This window comes from Athene cunicularia, assembly GCF_003259725.1.
Source record: "Athene cunicularia isolate RWA chromosome 3 unlocalized genomic scaffold, athCun1 chr3_part1, whole genome shotgun sequence".
NCBI classification, from domain to species: Eukaryota; Metazoa; Chordata; class Aves; order Strigiformes; family Strigidae; genus Athene; species Athene cunicularia.
In genome coordinates, this window is record NW_020799097.1 from 31400518 (window position 1) to 31414104 (window position 13587).

Below are 13587 nucleotides of genomic sequence, written 5' to 3' on the forward strand. Positions count from 1 at the left end.
ATTTAACAAATACTGTTTGACCAGCTTATACAGCTGGTTTAATAAGAAAAATTATTCGCTGAACGAATTAAGGGACAAAAATGCCAAAATCCATGAAATAAATGCTTGAGAAATTATTTGGTTAGCTCTAATAATAATACTTAAAGAATCTAATTAGGATTATTCTTACTAAAGCACTATAAGTGGAAAATGCAAAGTGATAAATAGGTGTTGCTTTGTCTTCTGGAATCGTGACCTAGAGGATCGAGCAACAACTTGATGAACACAAAAAGAAACATCACAGATAATATATCAGGTTTTGTTCTGGATTTCTTGTATTGCCCTAGTGTGTTTGCACTACCTGCATCTTTGAATTAAGAAAATGCCCTTGGCCAAGTACAGTGTTTCAGGACTGTTATCAGTCATTGCAGCTAAGAAAGAATATTTTGTTCAGCAATGCACAATTTGTTAAATGTGTTCTTGAGAAAGAAATTACAGCAATGTCTTCCAAGTGTCTGTTTTATTGTGGATGGAGTTGAAGAAAAGAGGTTGAACAAGATCTAGGAGAAAGGGGATATCCTTTCTTCAGTTCCTTATGGATAGTTCCTGGTCACATACTGAACACCAGATTTTAGTTAATAGGGAGGAATTTCCCTGCTTTCTTTAATTCCATGTTATATTCTCAGAATTTGGAGTTTTTTTCCCCACTGTGGGATAGACATGATTTGGGTTTGCAGACCATTTTACCAAATCAATTACTACTATAGCAGAAGTTACAGACCTTGTTAAAGTCTATTCTCTCCACCTTTGGCAAATAGTTTCATTTTCTGAAAGCTGAACTCCTTTGGTCTAACTAGCATATTTTAATCTCTTTAAGAGTATCTGTTAGTAGCTTAATGGACTGTTATATATAGAAAGGCAGATTAGATGATGATCTAATGACCCAAATTTAGACTGCATAATGTTATGAAATATTCTCATTGCTTATTATCTTCTTTTGATCTGGAAGCAGAAAATGGTCTGCCTAATTATTTTAACTAAAATCGTTTACTTGAGCTAGTACTTAGTTAATTTGAACTAGTATTTTTCTGAGATATATTTTCATAAAAGAAAGATATCTTCAGTCAGTGAAATACCTCAAATAAGAGTTCATTTCATTTTCATACTTTCTCAAAGCCTATCTCATTAGTACACTACAAACAAGACTAAGAAGCAAGGGCCTGGCATTAGGAATATCATCCTTTGTATGAACAACTGCTTCTGAGAGGCACAGCCAAAGACTTGATCTACCTTAATCCATTCTACAGATGATAGCCACCTAAATTAGAAAACAAACAAACAAAACCAAACAAAAACAAAGAAAACACTCACCCCAGCCCTCCAAAAAGCAATAAGCCAAAACTAAGAAACAAAAGACTTGAATCAGCACTAATGCAGAAAATTAAAATGAGATCAAAATAGGTCATTATGGAAGAACAATGAGTTTTCATAACTTATTAGATCTTTATGAAATGAATATCTGAAGCTGTATGACCATTTTTAATGAAAACCAGTAATGGATCTTAGTACAGAGTATTAGAAACTGATTTTGTGTAAATGGAGAAGTTGCTTGAATATATAGGGCTATTTCTATTTTCTACTCTGTTATGCCTGTATTCTGATAGGATTTATTGAATCAGAAGGAAAAAAAAAAAAAAAAAAAGGTGAGGGATCTGCTTAAAAAATATTGGTAATATATCACTGACTCAGCACGCATTAGAATAGTCCTTTTGCCTAAAGTGAGATTTCCTCTAAATGGCTTTTGGACATTAGTTTGGAAGAGATTTGTACTGTGCTCATAAATAATGAGGAAGACTAAAACTTGTCATCAAGAAACTTTGTTTCTGAAGGTCATCTCCAATACTGTCAGAAAATCTCTACTAATACAGCCTGTTTTCTAAACCTACATAGCACAATTTTCAAACCTGGATGATGAATTCTGCATTTAGTTGCTTTGATAAAAATAAGGTACTAACTTTTGCCGGTTTAAGTGTTATGACAACTAAATGAAACATGCATTTGTGCAAACTGGGCTACTTTTCTATCAGAAAGAGGAAGTTGAAAAACTGAAAAACCTCTTAACTCTTGAGAGTTAGGAAGGAAAAATCTGCATATGAAATATCACACTAGTGTCAAGATATTAGCACTTATGAAGGAGTATGGGAACTTACGCAGGTGAATCTTTGCATATCAAACTGATAATATAGCCATAAAAATGCATTTCTGCTGCTTCTAGTTCATACTATAATTCTGTTTCCCCTTTTTCCACAGCAGTGTTATTCACAGTTTTGCAAGTGCTTGGCTAAAATATAATTTGATAAAAAGAACTCTGAGGTGAATAATGATTTGCTCAGCTGCAGCTCATTAGAGATGATTTTGTTTTTCCAAATTATATTACAAGGGCAGCATATCAGCCTGTCCATGTACTCCTCACTGAAATGACTGCTGTACTCTGGGGAATGAAATGCTTCATCCTAAAAATTTTACTACTCCTTTTCTGCTAGTTTAGTGCTTCATTTCTTTTTATATAGCTGCAGAGCAAAGCAGCCATGCTTAGTTTTGTAGATTTGAATGTACAGGCCTCAATAACGAACATTTTTGTTCTGCCTCATTCTATCCTTATATTGGTATATGCCAGCTCTTTATCTTCACCTTTGTGCCTTTGATAGGCAGGGGAGTTATATCAGTAAATGATCTTCTTTCCTTGTCTTGCCTTTCTTGTAAGCACAGAATCTGCAGGAGTCAGCTCTGTTTTGTCTCCTCTGTATCTTGACAGGAGAATGGCAAACTGTTCTCTCTCATCAGGAAGCAACTGATCAAGAGATTGTGGCAGGCAACAGTTTTCCCCTGCCTCTCTAATATTTTCCCATTCTGCATGGGAGAAGATTAAAACTTCAGAAAAAAAAAGCTGATGACTTCAGTATTGCTGTTTGCTTGATAGTGAGGGCACACACTTCGTTGTGAGAAGGCTCTGCCTGCTCTGCTCTGCCAAACTCATTGCATGGACTGAAACATCGGGGGTTTGAGTGCTTTTAACACCATGTTATAAAGTCAGTATGGCTTCCTCAGTCTTCTAACAGATCTGCTTCACTGTCTGTAAATAAATGTGCACTTTTACAAAGAGAGGAAATAACCCAATACTTCAGCCACTAGTATGAAATATGCAAGCTAGAAACCAACTGCTCTATCCTAAGTGAATGGCTGCTTTTTCATAACTGCCTCTATTACAATAAGCACCAAAAATGAGCATCTTAGGATCGGGAGAGTGAAATGTGTTTAAAGGTACTGTGCTACCTTCTCCATTCGTGAAATTATAGTGCTTAATGTCACCAATGTACACATGTACCTCATACTTAGAGATCCTATACAGTGGAAGAAAACATTTACCTGCTATTCTGCATAGGCACATCACAACTTAATTCAACTGCATAAGTTGCTTTTCTTCCTTTCTGCTTTTGAGTATCTGCTTTTTAATAGCCAACCAATCCTACTTATTAAATTCAAAGACAAGTCCCCATTATCATCTCAGCATCCATAATCATTTCCATGTCTGGTTCACCAAAGAGTAATCTGTGTGTTAAATGAAATGTGCTCCTGTGGTTGCTGCTGCTGTTGTGTCTACTGCAGCAGTGAGCAGCTGAGTGTTCCCTGATCATATTGATATTCCAAACCAACCAACACTGCAGCCAACAGGTGAACTCCACTAGGGTATGGTCAGAGGGAAAACAAGAGAAGAAAGCCTTTCAGGAATTCAGTAAAGAAAGAATTTATCTAATTTACCCTTAAAGTCTACCAGAACTGCAGGAACCTTCACTCCAACACAGCTGCAAGAATATGGCCAGGCAGCTAGCAGCAAAGAAGTGGTCACAGCATCTTACACTTAGAGTCATTTCCCCGGGTTTTTTTGTCCACTACTTCATTTGCTGCATTCTGCCACCATGTTTAAGCTCAGATTTGTTAAGTATGTGAGGCACAAAGGATTTTTATCTTGCCTATTACTTAATACAGTACTCCATGCAGAAATTAGTGCTCCCCAATAATACTAATTTCCTTGAAGAAACCATTCTGGTTTGTCTTGCAAACAGTAGTGAATGTCATTGGAATGACTGTATAGAAATGTAAAATCAAATAAATAAATAAATTGATTAAAACCAAATAAACATATAAATTGAAGCAGGTAATCAGAGCTTTATGTTTTAGGGACAGAATGACCATGTACTAGAAAAAAAGAAAGACAAATCATTTGTAGTATGTCCCTTTCTGACCCTCAGCCTCAGTCAGTATGGGGAGCCAGGAGACTCTACCTCAAGCAATGTTATGTCTGTCATAGAATGAGAACAGCCCTCTCAGAGTCCTCATTCTCTTTTTCCTCTCAACTCTTGCTCTTGTCGAGTTGCATTATAAATAGATAACAAAAATCTTGAAGACATGCCCTCTGGTTAAAAAAGGAAACAACAATAACAACAACAAGATCTCTCACATAGCATGCCAACATAAGCAGGATTTAATCACAGATAATTGGAGCATTTAATACCAGTACTTAATAAAAGCATTATAGAAATCCTGGTCAACAAACACAGTGATAAGTATAAGAAGAAAAAAAAAAATAATCCATAAGTGATTATTTAATGATTATTCATTTCTGATCCCTAGAGCCATTAATTACTTTACTGAAGAGCAGTCTCATCTATTCAAAATATCTATTAAAATATTTTGTTGAATCCATGCAGAAATCAAAATACTGAAACTTTATAATGAGTTTATCTGTCACCTATTTGGTGGTTATATCTCAAGGACTAAAATAAGTGACAATATTGATGATGACTAAAAAAAAAAAAAGACTCTGGAATGGGCTAAAGTGGAAAAAAAAAATCTCTTGAGCAGAATAATAGGAGTCTTATTGTGAAAGAGGGTAGAAAAGAGGATACAGAAATAACCAAGCATTCCTCTGAGCTGTTCACATTCTTCTTCCAGAAACATGTTAGACTTCCACAGATACTACATGATTTTTTTCAAAGATTCTCCAACACTGCGTCACGTATAGAAGAGCACATGCAATTTCTCTGACATCTGTGCAGAGATTCATTTTGCCTGAGATGAATGTCTAGAACAGCACAAGATTATGTGTGATTAAGATGACTCCTTTTCTCTAAAACCAAATCACTGTTTTGAGGAGTATTTTCCCTAAAAAAATTTAGAAGTATATGACAGTGAGATAGCTATATATAGTGAAATGATCCTCATTTTTCTTACCATCAATGTAAATTTAGAATAAGTTCCTTAAGGCACAGGGTTACGGTGATGTCATCTGAGTGAACAAAAGCTGATTGAGGTACAGTATCAGCCGAAACTTGGTGCAGCATATTGTACACCATGACAGAATCTGCTAGACATAATCACGTGGGAGACAGTCCTGAAGGCTATAGGGGTCTAGGAAGTCTGGACACTCTTTGAAAAGGAAGTCTTAATGGCTCAGGAGCAGGCTGTCACCAGGTGCTGTAAGAGAAGCCTGTGCCAGAGGAGACCACCCTGGCTGAACGGGGAGCTTTGTCTGCAACTCAGGAATACAGCATTTGGAAGAAGGGGCTAGCCACACACAGTGATTACAAAGATGCTGTGAGGCTATGCAGGGCAGAAATCAGTAGGTCTAAAGTCCAGCTAGAAATTAATGTGGCTTCAGCAGTCAAAGATAAGAATAAATGTTTCTATAAGCATGTCAACATCAAAAGAAAGACCAGGGAGAGCCTCCATCCCCTGCTACACACAGGAGGAAACATGGCAACAAGTGCTGAAGAAAAGGCTGAGGTGCTTAATAGCTTGTCTCAGTCTTTAATAACAAGACTGGTTGTACTGAGGGAATCCAGCCTCCTTAAGCTAGAAGACATAGACTAGGAGAACGAACCACTGCAATCCAGGAGGAGACAGTCAGTGATCTGCTGCATGACACAGACACACACAAGTCCATGGAACTGGATGGGATACACCCGAGGGTGCTGAAGGAGCTGGCTGGGTGCTCACCAAGCCGCTTTCAATCATTTACCAGCAGTCCTGGCTGACCAGGGATGTCCCGACAGATTGGAAATTGGCTAGTGTGACGCCCATATGTAAGAAGGGTCAGAAGGATGATCTGGGAAATTGAAGGCCTGTCAGCTTGACTTTGATGTCCGGGAAGCTGATGGAGCAGCTCATCCTAAACACCATCATACAACATGTGCGGGACAACCAGATGCTCAGGCCCAGTCAGCATGGGTTCATGAAAGGCAGGTCCTGCCTGACAAACCTGATCTCCTTCTACAACAGGGCGACCTGCTTATTGGATGAAGGAAAGGCTGTGGATGTTGTTTACGCTTTCCCACAGCATTCTCCTGGCAAAACTGGCTGCTCGTTGGCTTGTATGGGCACACACTTCACTGGGTACAAAAATGGCTGGATGGGCCCAAAGAGTTGTGGTTAATGGAGTTAAATCTGGTTGGAGGCCGGTGACGAGTGGTGTCCCCCAGGGCTCGGTTTTGGGGCAAGTCCTGTTTAACACCTTTATTGATGATCGAGACGAGGGGATCGAGTGCACCCTCAGTCAGTTTGCAGATGACACCCAGTTGGGTGGGAGTGTTGATCTGCTCGAGGGCAGGGAGGCTCTACAGAGAGACCTGGACAGGCCGGAGCCATGGGCTGAGGCCAACTGGAGGAGTTTCAATGAGGCCAAATGCCGGGGGCTGCCCTTGGGCCACAACAACGCCCAGCAGTGCTACAGGCTTGGGGAGGAGTGGCTGGAGAGCTGCCAGTCAGAGAGGGGTGTTGATTGACAGCCGGCTGAACAGGAACCAGCAGTGTGCCCAGGTGGCCAAGAAGGCCAATGGCATCCTGGCTTGTGTCAGCCATAGCGTGGCCAGCAGGGACAGGGAAGGGATCTGACCCCTGTACTCGGCACTGGTGAGGCCGCCCCTCGATTCCTGTGTTCAGTTTTGGGCCCCTCACTACAAAAAAGACTTGAACGTGTCCAAATAAGTGCAACAAAGCTGGTGCAGGGTCTGGAGCACAGGTCGTACGGGGAGCAGCTGGGGGAACTGGGGGTGTTTAGTCTGGAGAAGAGGAGGCTGAGGGGAGACCTTATTGCCCTCTACAGCTCCCTGAAAGGAGGTTGCAGAGAGCTGGGGATGAGTCTCTTCAACTAAGTAACAAGGAATAGGACAAGAGGGAATGGCCTCAAGTTGCACCAGGGAAGGATTACACTAGATATTTGGAAGCATTTCTTTCCAGAACAGGTTTTTAGGTGTTGGAATGGGCTGCCCAGGGAGGTGATGGAGTTCCCATCGCTGGAGGTTTTTAAGAGTCGGGTCGACATAGCACTGAGGGATGTGGTGTAGTTGGGAACTGTCAGTGCTAGGTTAACAGTTGGACTGGATGATCTTCAAGGTCCTTTCCCGACCTTGATTCTGTGATTCTGTAACAGTGGATAAATGGAGGAAGGCAAAAGTTCAGTTTCAGGGCAGTCCTTAAACTTTTATGTTTCTGGTTGGGGTAAGTCATAGGAGACTTTTGTTTGGTTTCAGAATATTTACAGGGACCTGTTACAGAATTATAGAATCAAAAGGAAATTCATGAGATCAGCCAGCCCAGAAGTCTTTCCCATAAATATCAGAATTATTTGCATTATTCCAGCATTTTATTTTCTTGACTCTTATTAAGGCCTCCTATATGGAAGACTGCATAGCCCCTTCAGGTACACTATGGTACATAATTTCCTTTAGGTAAAAACTTTTCCTTAATATATATCCGTAATCTTCCTTGACACAATGTATACAAATTACTTTTTCCCTTTTCTATTATTAACAAGAGGAATACATGATTTCCTTATTCTCTGCAGAAACTATTTATTACTATGTTACTGTGATCTAGATAGAGATTACTAACTAATTTCACTGATGAGAAAATGGAAAATTATTTTATATTGCTTTAGCAGTCTCCATAAAATATTGAATGCATAGAGAAGAAAAAGACTCTTATATGACATTAGGTTATAAATATTCAGATGTATACCTGAAGATGCATAGCTGTACCTTTAGACCTACTCTGTTTCTTTTAAAAGATGGATGAAATAATATTCTTGAACACTAAAGCATCATGAAAATAAACAAACAAATTGTAAGTAATCATATTAAAAGAAAGTAAATGAAACTTCTGTGCTAAAAGATTTAAAGGACTGTCTGCCGACAACCAGAAAAAAACACCCTTTAATTAAGTTTTTCTCAAACCTGAAAGGGAGAGCTTTCTCACAATGACATCACATTATAGTTTCAACATCAACATGCTGCATGAGTTCGATTAACTTCAGGATTATACCTAGGGGAATATTTCAGGTGCCAAAGATATATTTTCTGCCTTTTTAATTTATGTGCCTAACTTCAAGCCCACAGACTTCAGCATTTCAGTTCCAACCTTTCTGGACCTCAATGCTGGTAACTATAAAAGTAAGTTTAATGTAAAATCATAGAATCATAGAATACCAGGTTGGAAGGGCCCTCAAGGATGACCTGGTCCAACTTTTCTTGGTAAAAACATTGTCTAGACAAGATAGCCCAGCACCCTCTCCACATGACTCTTAAAAGTATCCAATGTTGAGGAATCCATTACTTCCCTGAAAGGTTATTGCAGTGGCTGATTGTTCTCACTGTGAAGAATTTTCCTCTTGTGTCCAATCAGAATTTCCCCAGGAGTAATTTCTACCCATTATCGCTTGTCTTTGCCATGTGACTCCTTGAAAAAAGCAAGTCTCCATACTGGAGCATGGTGATAAGGTCTCCCCTAAGCCTTCTCAAGGCTGAACAAACCCAACTCTCTCAGCCCTTCCTCATACAGCAGGCTTCCCAGGCCTTTGATCATCTTTGTGGTTCCTCCTCTTGACCCTCTTCAGCCTGTCCACATTTTTTTCGTATAGCAGGGACAAAACCTGAACACAGTATTGCATGTGTGGCCTGACAAGCACCGAGTAGAGTGGGGTAATGACTTCTTTATCTCTACTGATGATGCCCTTGTTGATGCAACCCAGAATCCTGTTGACTTTCTATGTCACTGATGCAGCAGCACACTGTTCACTCCTATTGAGCTTATTGTTCACCAGTTCCCCCAGGTCCCTTACCACAGAGTTGTTCCCCAGCTGGGTAGATCCCAGTCTGTGCTGCATTCCTGGAATATGTTTTCCCAGGTGCAGGACCTTACAGTTGTCTTTGTTGAACTTCTTAAGATTTTTGTTAACCCACTCTTCTAGCCTATCCAGGTCTTCCTGCAGGATGGCTCTCCATTCTGAAGTGTCCACTTCCCCACTCAGTTCGTTATCATCAACAAACTTCATCAGGGTACACTTGGTCTCATCATCCAGATCACTTATGAAGCTACTAAACAGCATCGGACCCGATATCAGTCTCTGGGGGACCCCACTTGTGCCAGGTTGCCAGTTTGAAAAGGAGTTATTTCCCACCACCCTCTGGGTGAGGCCTGTCAGCCAGTTCCCTACCCACAGCACAGACACTTGTCTAGACCATAATGCATCAGTTTCTCTGAGAGGAGGCTGTGGGGAACCATATTGAAATCGAGGTAGACAATGTACACCACTCACCCCACATTAACCTAGCAGGTTACTCTGTCACAGAGGTGACATATTTATTGAAGGAGTACCAACAATTTCAGCCTGAAGATTAGAAGCCCCAGAGGTCAAGAAATGTGATTCAGAGCATTCAAGATAAGATTTCAGGTGTTCTGGGTTGTTCTGTAGAGGAACCAACACTCTCAAGAGCCTTTAGGGTTCTAATACAGTTGTGTAATTCAAGTGGCTATTGCAGGTGATGTGAATACTCCTTCCTGTTCTACATCTTAGGAGCATTATGAAAAATATTTTACAAAATATTAGTATTGTGTTGTGGAGGTGCAAAGCAAAGTGGTTTGCAGATTATAAGCAATTTCAGGATATATTTTTATTTAAAACTATCTTTCCTCAATTCTATCCAAGGCTTCCTAACTCAGGTTATTATAGTCCCCACTGCCATAAAATATATTAATGACATGTTTGGTAATACATAGACACGAATCCAACATCATACTAAAAAGTAATGAAAAAAGGGTGATAGCATAGTTACTCTTCAAATTAATCATTCTTTTAAGTCTTTTATCGGTTTCTTGAGAGTTCATTGTTTTCTGTCCTTTTAAACCATGTCTAGCTGTTAAGTTGGCAGTAATTATTATGCAGTAATAAATTTGTACTCCAGTGCCGGAGACCTAGGAGCTCTGACTTTGTAAAGAGGCATTTTAATTATATCATACGTTCTGACAATCGAGGGACAATGGCAGTTGGACCCTGAGTCAAAGTCCAGTTAAACATTTCAGTAATTTTTCAAGTATGCAGCCATATAGTGCAGGCGGCTAGGGGTTAGGCTGACAACTGAAGTGTCACTTTAACAGCTGCTTCATTTCACTATCTCTCGGCTCATAAACTTTATTTTTAATGAGCCTGTCTGTAAGACCACTAAAAAATGACCTTGAAAGAGAACTACAAGTACCTACAGTAGTGACCAAAATAGCTTTCTTGGACATTGCATAATATCACAGTGACCATAGCCTAGAAAATAAGCAGTACTGTGTGAAAGACATTAACTACTGATGAGAATATTCTCTATATTCATACTGAAAGATTCTTGTGATAGCTGTGCAAGTAATCCACCACCTTCAACCCACACTAATCTGGACATCTTCATTGGCTTTTTTAGTGCTGCACCAGTTTATATCAACTGAGTGAATGGCCTGTGATTTTAAAGCTGTGCTGAGGAGCTGTAGGCTGTCTTAGAACAAGAAAATACATTATGTAATAAACTGAAAATAAACAGGCTGCTAATTCCTACCCTGCCCTGCATGTTGCTTGCCGGTCTGTAGTCAAAACTTTCTACTAATTAACTCTTTCACCCACTTTCCTTTCTTATAAACATTGCAAACTTATGTTTTGTTATGCTGCTTCTAAGGTTATATTGCTAGTGTAACTCAAGGCAGTGTGGGCCTGAAGAGGTAGCTAAGGATCAGGGGAAGGAATTTCTGGTTTGGAGCTTGAGGGAGTAAAGAAAAGGTGGTCATCAACTGTGTATGAATGGTGTGGCCCAAAGGAGGATGGGTACTTGTGCTGGGAAGTTCAGCTTTCAGGATATACCATTTTTTAAAAAGAGTTCCAAATTGAGTTGTCATTTTAGGAGCCAATAATTCTGAAGTACTTTAAACGACCTGTACCACAACGCTGGCTACTTCTTAAGTGTAACAATTTAGTCCTGTGGCATTGTGGGCACTTGCTAGACCTTTTTTATCATTGTGTCCAAAAGCAATCAAAATGTCTTGCTGAAAACACTAAAGTGTATATTACAGCTCCCACTTCTGCTGCTACCTACCTGCAAAATTTTTCACTGAAAACAGAGCTTTACTTATTCAAAAGCCTAAAAACCAGTCAAAATTAGGATCATTTGAATTTATTATTTGCATTCCAAAATCAGCTGAGACCAAGACTATGTGTGCTATTCATGGTCCAAAACCAACAACCAATTGGCACCTGACATCTTTAAAATGTGAGTTTAAAGTCTTGCAGGAGCATGGAAAAACAAATGGGGAGGTGAACCTGCAGGTGGAGCAAAAAGAAGCAAATTAATGCAATATGAAATAACACATTGAATAGTTTGACAACTTCCCTACCAGTGTTTTATAGAAGCAGAAGAGTGTGCTACAGTTTTTATGAGGACTGATCTCTTTGCTGTTGTTACTGGAATTAAAAGAACCTCTTTGTTCTCTCTTAAGTTGTGTGATGCCTTTCCCACAATACATCCTGAGGCATATGTTAGATTTGGGAGTTCAGCTTTATGGACTGTCTTCTATGTTGTACATCTTTTGGGCTTGACTAAAGACACACTGAACATTGTTAATCCTCAAAACCTGGAAATACGCTCTGGGGTCAGTGAACAGCTGGATGGGTTCCAGCAAAAGTTCTGCTATTCTCTTGTTACTGTGCTAGATGATGCTCTTTTAATTTGCTACCCAGACATAGCTTGGGAGCAGATGAGGCAAATAGCAACATTTCACAGGCACAATCACAAATCAAATTCTCGTTTGCTTTTGCTTGTTCCCAATAAAGTAGTTTATAATGTTATGAATATAATATCAGATCCCTGCATTTACTCAGATGAACTTTCTTCCATTCTTGTACCTTTTTCTCCGCTATTATTTTTCTATAAGATTACTTTCAAAGCCTCTTTCTAAAATGAATAGAAACTGAACAAAAGGATTCCTGCAAGCAAGCTTTTTGTCAAATTACTTATTATATTATTCTGATGACTGAGGGAGGTATTTCTGCTAAAATATTGGTTAAAAAAACCCAATTAATTGCCTCAGTTCTCACTGAAACTTTTGTTGAAAATATTTGATTGTATAATCATGCTTGTAACTCTGAACTCATGCTATAGAGCAGATTTGTTCCCTGTCAATGCTACAGCAGGCAGGTGTTCTCCCTTAAGTCTTAAGTATTTCTAGGGTTTGGGTAAGCTTGTTGTGGTCCATAACAATCCCCAGCTGCTACAAAGATGACTTAAGGCCATAGACATAAGTTAAAACAACCCCTTCACCCAGCCCCAGCTGTGTTACATATGTCTAGTTTATCTCAAGACTGGTTAAGAATGTAACCAAAGTATGAGCGAACAGCATTTTAAAGGATAATTGCATTTTAAAAATTACTTTAATGAAAGTTATTTTGAAAATTCTAGTCACTGTACTGTTTTTACTACGTATCTATCCTTTTATTTTTGGTTTTTAATGAGGACCCATATATCCACAGAAAGTGGCTGGGGAGATCTGGAAGTGACAAAAGGTATCTTTATACTCTTCCTTCCACTTCACCACCAAATTTTGTTAGATTAGTCATCCTTCCCTTTATATGTCAGTAATAAGGCCAAGTTAAAAAGCAATTGAAGATACATTTACAGATGTGATGTCAGTATTTTGGTTGCCAGTTGCACAGATTTTTCTCTTTAGCCCTACTGCTTAGAGTAAGGTCTAAGGTCTCCGGTCATTTATGTTTCTTTTAGCTTCAGTTTGGAAGAACTTGTGTTTGTATACATAAATTTATATGCACATTTCAAAATAGGTTGTTTAAACCATTGCACTCTTTTTCAGCCTTGTTTGGCTTTGTGACATCTTTGTGATACACTGTACATATTCCTGGCATGCTGAGTCAGCTTTAAGAATTAATCAGATCCACAAGTTCAGCTTCTTATCAGGAGGATTCTTCTACCTGCATATATGTTTTGTACACTGGCCCTGTACAGATCTACAGGGAGAACTACCACCAAAGTATGCTCTCTTGGCTGATACACAGGAACAATTCATAATTTAATTTGCAATTCTTGAAAAACCAAGCAGGATTGTTCCAAGTTAGCACCTTTGTGTTGTTAGTGCTACTGAAGAAAGCACCATAATCAGCTTCCACCTAAACCATTGCTCTTGTATTGACTAGCCAAGCTGGGCTGGCAGAGATGAAGGGTATACTTTACTTCC

General features: G+C 39.3%; 1 protein-coding gene across 1 annotated transcript in view; it reads left to right on the top strand.

The window, feature by feature from the left end:
* The window catches only part of ADGRB3 (adhesion G protein-coupled receptor B3), a 477442-nt gene that overhangs the window by 219281 nt on the left and 244574 nt on the right, over positions 1-13587 (top strand). The gene's annotated exons all lie outside the window — the stretch shown is intronic.